Source organism: Crinia signifera, chromosome 6 (genome assembly GCF_055691185.1).
Source record: "Crinia signifera chromosome 6, ASM5569118v1, whole genome shotgun sequence".
NCBI classification, from domain to species: Eukaryota; Metazoa; Chordata; class Amphibia; order Anura; family Myobatrachidae; genus Crinia; species Crinia signifera.
Window position 1 is genome coordinate 280,542,103 of NC_139222.1, and position 6,000 is coordinate 280,548,102.

Consider the following 6,000-nt stretch of genomic DNA (forward strand, 5'->3'; position numbering starts at 1 on the left):
CAAACTAGATGCAACACAGATTCATCCTTGATTCTCGGGGGAGATTTCAATGTCGTAGCTTCCCATACACTAGATAGAAATACTGCTCTGCCTAAACGTAAGCGCCAACCTGACGGTACTATTGCCACCTTATGTGACCGTTATCAATTGGTGGACGCCTGGAGAACGTGCTACCCAGTGGAGAGGGACTACACATGCCTCTCTGCTGCACATGGTACTCTTTCCAGGATCGACTACATTTTGATTCACAGACACATGTTCCCTAGGGTGACAGAGGCAAAAATAGAAACGATTAGCCTCTCTGACCATGCTCTATGCTGGGTCCAACTGGCTGCCCAGGTTGACAAGGGCCCGATCCGCCAATGGCGCTTTCCGGCATACTTGGCAAACTCCATCCAATTCAGATCAATGCTGGAGGCGGCCTGGATGGACTTTAAGCATACGCATGTAGATCTGGAAACAACCAACCCATTGCTTTTCTGGCAATCCTCTAAAGCAGTATTGAGAGGTAATATTATGTCTTATTGCAGCAAAAGAGACAAAGACCTAAATAAAAACTACCTAGAGGCGCAAACCCACCTGACGGCTTCGTATGTCACCTTTAAAAACGACCCCACGACAGCTAATAAAGCTAATTACCATAGGGACAAGATAAAATTTGATAATATTTTGACAGGAATGGAGAAGAAATTTAGTTTTCTTAAAAATAGTAAGTTCCACAGATTTGGTAATAAGACGGGAAAGCTACTAACCCATCTATTATCTGGAAGGTGCCCCCCCAATATTATAAGAACGGTCAAAGATCCCGGGGGAAAATGAGGAAGACTAATGCGGACATAGCGGAAGTGTTCCAACAATTCTACTCTACCCTTTATTCTTCCCCTGAGATAGATGATACAGCAAAGAAGGATTTCTGGGCCAACATTAAGTTACCTAGCTTCACAGATGCCCAGAAGGAGTCCCTGACCTTGCCCATCACACCAGAGGAGATCCAGGTCACAATCAGGGGGCTAAAGAATGGGAAATCTCCAGGCCCAGACGGATATTCCAACGAATACTATAAGATTCTGGCACCTAAATTAGCTACCCCTTTGGCGGCTATATTCAACGCAATCATGTCTGGTGAGGCCCTACCCAAACACTTCAATTCAGCAATTATCCGACTTCTCCCAAACCAGGAAGAGACCCAGAGGAACCTGGTTCTTACAGACCGATTTCTCTGTTAAATACGGATTATAAGCTCCTTACAAAAGTAATGTCGGATAGGCTTAAAACGACACTCCCACATCTAATACACCCAGACCAGTCAGGATTTGTGTGGGGACGCCAGTCTGTTGTAAACATACGCAAACTATTGGCAGTGATGGAGTGGCTTAGGACACACCCATCCGGGGATCAGAATGTAGTTCTATCCCTGGATGCGGAAAAAGCATTTGATTTGGTCACATGGGACCACGTAATGGAATCTTTGCATAGATTTGGTGCCCCCCCGCAGTTCACCGCCCTACTCCAAACCTTATACACAGAACCCGCCACCCAAATACTTAACAATGGGTATCTCTCTCAGCCTTTCCATATACAGAGAGGCACCCGACAGGGATGCCCATTATCCCCGTTGCTATTTGCCCTGGCCATAGAGCCTTTGGCGGTGGCATACGGATCATCGGCTACATACAGAGGGATCAGGATCGGAGGCGAGGAGGTCAAATTGGCGCTTTTCGCCGACGACATGCTGATGTTCTTATCGAACCCTGAGGGGGCCATACCAGAAATCACGTCCATCATAGAGAAATTTGGATCTTTCTCGGGGTTTAGGGTCAATTACAATAAATCCGAATTAATGATACTCACAGGACCTAAAGTCCCTCCCACTTCAGGATCCCCTCTGGCTCAATTTGCAATGGCAGGGCACACTATGAAATATCTAGGCGTGCGTATTCCCCGCTTAGTATCAGAACTCTACTCAGTTAACTTCCGTCCGGTGATAGCTGAGATTTCGGCACTCCTCCAAAGGTGGTCCTCCCTTCCCATCTCTACGATGGGCAGGGCAGCGGTCATCAAAAGTATAGCATTCCCAAAGTTATCTTACCTACTTCAAATGATCCCCCTATCCCTCACCAGACATGATTGCTCCATAGTACAAAAGGTCTTTTCAAAATTTCTATGGGCAGATAAAAAGCCTAAAGTGGCGTATGCTAAACTACAATTACCCAAATCCGAAGGAGGACTCAACCTTCCCGACACCGCGATGTTTAGCAGAGCAGTATGTTTTAGATATATATCTGATTGGTTTTGGCAACATTCTATATTTACCAACCGAGCGATTGAGGAAGCCATGTTTGAGCCGTATTCGCCAGCAGCATTGATTCATTCCCCCAAGAATATAATCAAAAAAGACATACTAGATAATATTTTATTCAGAGATACATATAAAGCGTGGTTACAGACAAATAAAGCATTGAGGAGATCCCCCCGGGTCTCACGGCATATAACCCTATGGGGCAACCCAGGGTTCACCCCAGGACTGGATAACCCCCAGTTTTTGATCTGGAGGAAAGCAGGTCTGGCGGCGATCAGGGATGTATACGATCCAGGAGGCCCACTCAGGTCCTTTGCGGAACTGAAAAATAAATTTGGTTTGACACAAAATCACTTCTTTATGTTTTTACAAGTTAGGCATATGATCCAATCCCTTCCCCCGGCTGGCCCGGAGGGAGGAGAAAAAGACCCAATACATAATATTATGACGTTGGCCCAAACCGGGACGTATAGGTTAAGGTACTACTATGCGGAGGCAAGAATTACGGAAGGGGAGAAAAAATGGATGAGATCCATGGCGGCCTGGAAGCTAGACATACCCACACTCCCGGACACTAGGGAGGTCTTGAAGCACTGCCAACAGTCTATGACGTACCTTCATTCGGTGGCCCTCCAGGAGGTACACTGGAAGGTCCTAAACAGAGCATATGTGGCCCCGGTACAAAGGGCCCACATGATTCCCGGGGAGGACGACTCCTGCATTAAATGCGGACAAAAAAGAGCCACCCTCTTTCATAACCTATGGCAGTGCGGCAAGATCGCCACGTATTGGAACAAACTATTTGCATTTATAAACGACTCCTTCCACCTGACACTAACGAAAAACCCCATAGCCTGTTTACTATTAGAATTGGAGGGATGGGACTGGAGGGGAAAAAAGAAAACATTACTACCAGTAGTGACAACAATACTTGGTATAGCCAAGAAGTTAGTGATGAAACACTGGATAAAAAGAACATCCCCATCTATAGTAGAGACAAAAAATACTATATTAAATATTCTATATATGGAAAGACAAGCCACAATACCAGACATTGAATCGGGAGTGATGAGGTTTTACAAAAAATGGGGGCCATACATTGAAACCTTGCCTAGTGACTCACAATCACAGATACTACGCCTGTACGAAAACACCTCCTGGTTCCTGATCCGCCAACTGAGTTAATATTGCATGATCCTTGGAAGAAGCATTAGAGTAACATAATTTGGAACTTATAAGACCGCAAGTCACAACCAACATCACGCCTCTCAGGAAGTTCAGATATAGTGGCCCCACTACCCTCCCTTCCCTATGTTTTTTCCCCTGTCTGGTATATTATTTTATGTCTATATATATATATATAAGTATTGTTTACCTGTGATATTGAAAATATTGAAATAATGGTCACCCTGCGTGGTGAATTGCTGTCAAACAAGGAATGTATTATTGCCTTGACACTAACATGTACATTTGTGACCTTTACAATAAAACGTGTTTGAAAAAAAAAAAAAAATTGTTATAAACATGTACAGTATAATAAAAGACTCACTGTCCTTTTGCTGTTTAACTCTTGTGCAGTCCCTCCTCTTCTATCTGCGTAGGCAGGACGCGGAGGACGCCATTACACCCCTCTCGTGACTGAGGGGGAAAGGAGGGGAGAGAAGGAGGAGATGGAAGAAGAGGGGAGTAGATAGAGGGGGTGGAGTGTTGAGGACTGGCAGTGGCACAGCACACTGAGAAGAGCGAAGGAAGGGGAGGCGGCGTTGCTGCCTGTTTGTCATTTGATTGACAGCTAACAGGCGCAGGGAACAATGGGTAGGAGGCGGATCCGGACATGACATGTCATCCAGGCATTCACAGACAGCGCTACATGCCTCAGCGCAAGTGTCCGTGAGGAAGAGGGGCCAGGTCGCAGGAGGAGGACAGTGTGTGCGCGGTGCAGGGAGCTGCTCAGCCTCTCCATACTGCCGCCCTCTGTCAGACAGGCACTGTGGGCGGTTTGAAGGCTGTATGCACTCGTGGTGCAGGAAGCAGCTGTTTATACTGCCGTCCGCCCGCTGTGAGACAGGCGCTGCGGGCAGCGTGCAGGAAGCAGTGACAGTGAGGGCTGAGGCAGCTTTAGCAGAGCAGGGAGGGAGACAGCGCCTTTTCAGTGGGTAGCGCCGGCCCTGGGTACTGTCTAATTGCACTGAGCCACACAACTATATAGGCTTTGCATTCAACCGCATCATGTTTTCTTGGCTTGTGACCCCGAAGACAGGGTTCGTGACACATATTTGACACATTAATTCACCGAAATTTCCCCTACATTTTTTGTCGCTGGTGACATTAGTTACGGGATTGTCCCTCCCCGCTTCAAATTTAGAGATGTTTTTGTTACTTTTGTTTTGCCGATACGTAGGCGAACAAAGTCTTATTATATAAGGTGAATGTGATTCGTAACACCAGGAAGTAATAAACGACCAAGAAGCTAATCTTAAAATTAATCCTGGCACTGCCCCATCCCACACAATGTGTCTGCCAAAACAAAGACCGCTGACTTAACATTGAAAGCAAAATAAAGTTGTTATGTTCCGGTGACATTAATGTTTTGATCGGAGAGAACGTTGGAACTTCAGGTTCATTAAATCTCGTATTTCAAGAATTGCCTTCAAGCTAGTTTAAAGAGATGGATAATGGGATGCCCTACTGCTCCCTACCCATTCTATACCACCAACAACTTTCCAACACACCAGGAAATAGCTTGTTTTATGCCACAATCCAACATCATTTCAGCTCGCCCCTTACCGACTTACCATCAGTTAGGCATAGATGGATCTTTTATTTTACAGTAGTCCAAATTACTAGCACGCGGAGAAGAAGGTCACATTAAACACCCAACATTTCCTTTACAAACAAAATTATAATTTCTCCATACACAAAAAATTACTTCTGCCAGAGATCAGTCTTTTTTTTTGCTGACCCGTGACTAGATATTTTATCACAGGGGACTGGAATGATCTGCAAAGGTTTGATGATACAGTTTGTACGTGTCTTGAGTATGGAAACGAAAACAAACTTTAGCAAAAAAGTAATTGGGCGCAAAATAAATGGATAAAGAATCTCACCTTTGTGTTATCGCTGCTGCCGGTTGATCAGCTTGTTGAGCAGGGGATAGGCGGCTCGCTCACCACCAGATACAATACACGGCAAGTCCGTCAACAGGCGACGGAGCTTGAGCCATCGCAACATCATTGTACCCCTCCACCACTACTGCTGCTGGATAAACAAATAAATACCCCTGAGTCTACTGGGTCCTTCGCCTTATCCACAAACAAGCATTTATTTACAACTTTTTTTAGAGTCCTACTGACTTTACTGACCACCAGAGCCCTGGCCCTTATTCTGATCGGTGCGGTAATGTCCGCGTGCGTTCGGCCCGCCGATGTTTTGTGTCTGCGCATGTGCAGAGGCGTCTCTGCGCATGTGCGAGCGGGGCGTACGGCCAAATCCCGCATGATATGTTAACACTCCGAACAGGGGGTGGAGAGGGGCGTGAAGGGCTATTTGTGCTCATTACCATATGCATACGCCCCGCGTTTCATGGGCGTTCCCATGCAAACACTGTGCGTACGCATGGTAATGCGGCCGTGACGCACGTGTAGGGGGCGGACATATGACATCGCCGGATGTCAGCTGCCCGCCCAGATCTCTGCTTTTGC

At 46.3% G+C, this 6,000-nt stretch overlaps 1 protein-coding gene across 1 annotated transcript in view; it reads right to left on the reverse strand.

Moving 5' to 3' along the window:
• Positions 1-3,973, reverse strand: part of PLEKHS1 (pleckstrin homology domain containing S1) — a 60,568-nt gene extending 56,595 nt beyond the window's left edge. Inside the window, exon 1 of the mRNA XM_083149769.1 lies at positions 3,849-3,973. The gene's annotated coding sequence lies outside the window, so the exon portion shown is untranslated. The remainder of the gene's footprint in view (positions 1-3,848) is intronic.
• Between the last annotated feature and the right edge of the window lie 2,027 nt (positions 3,974-6,000).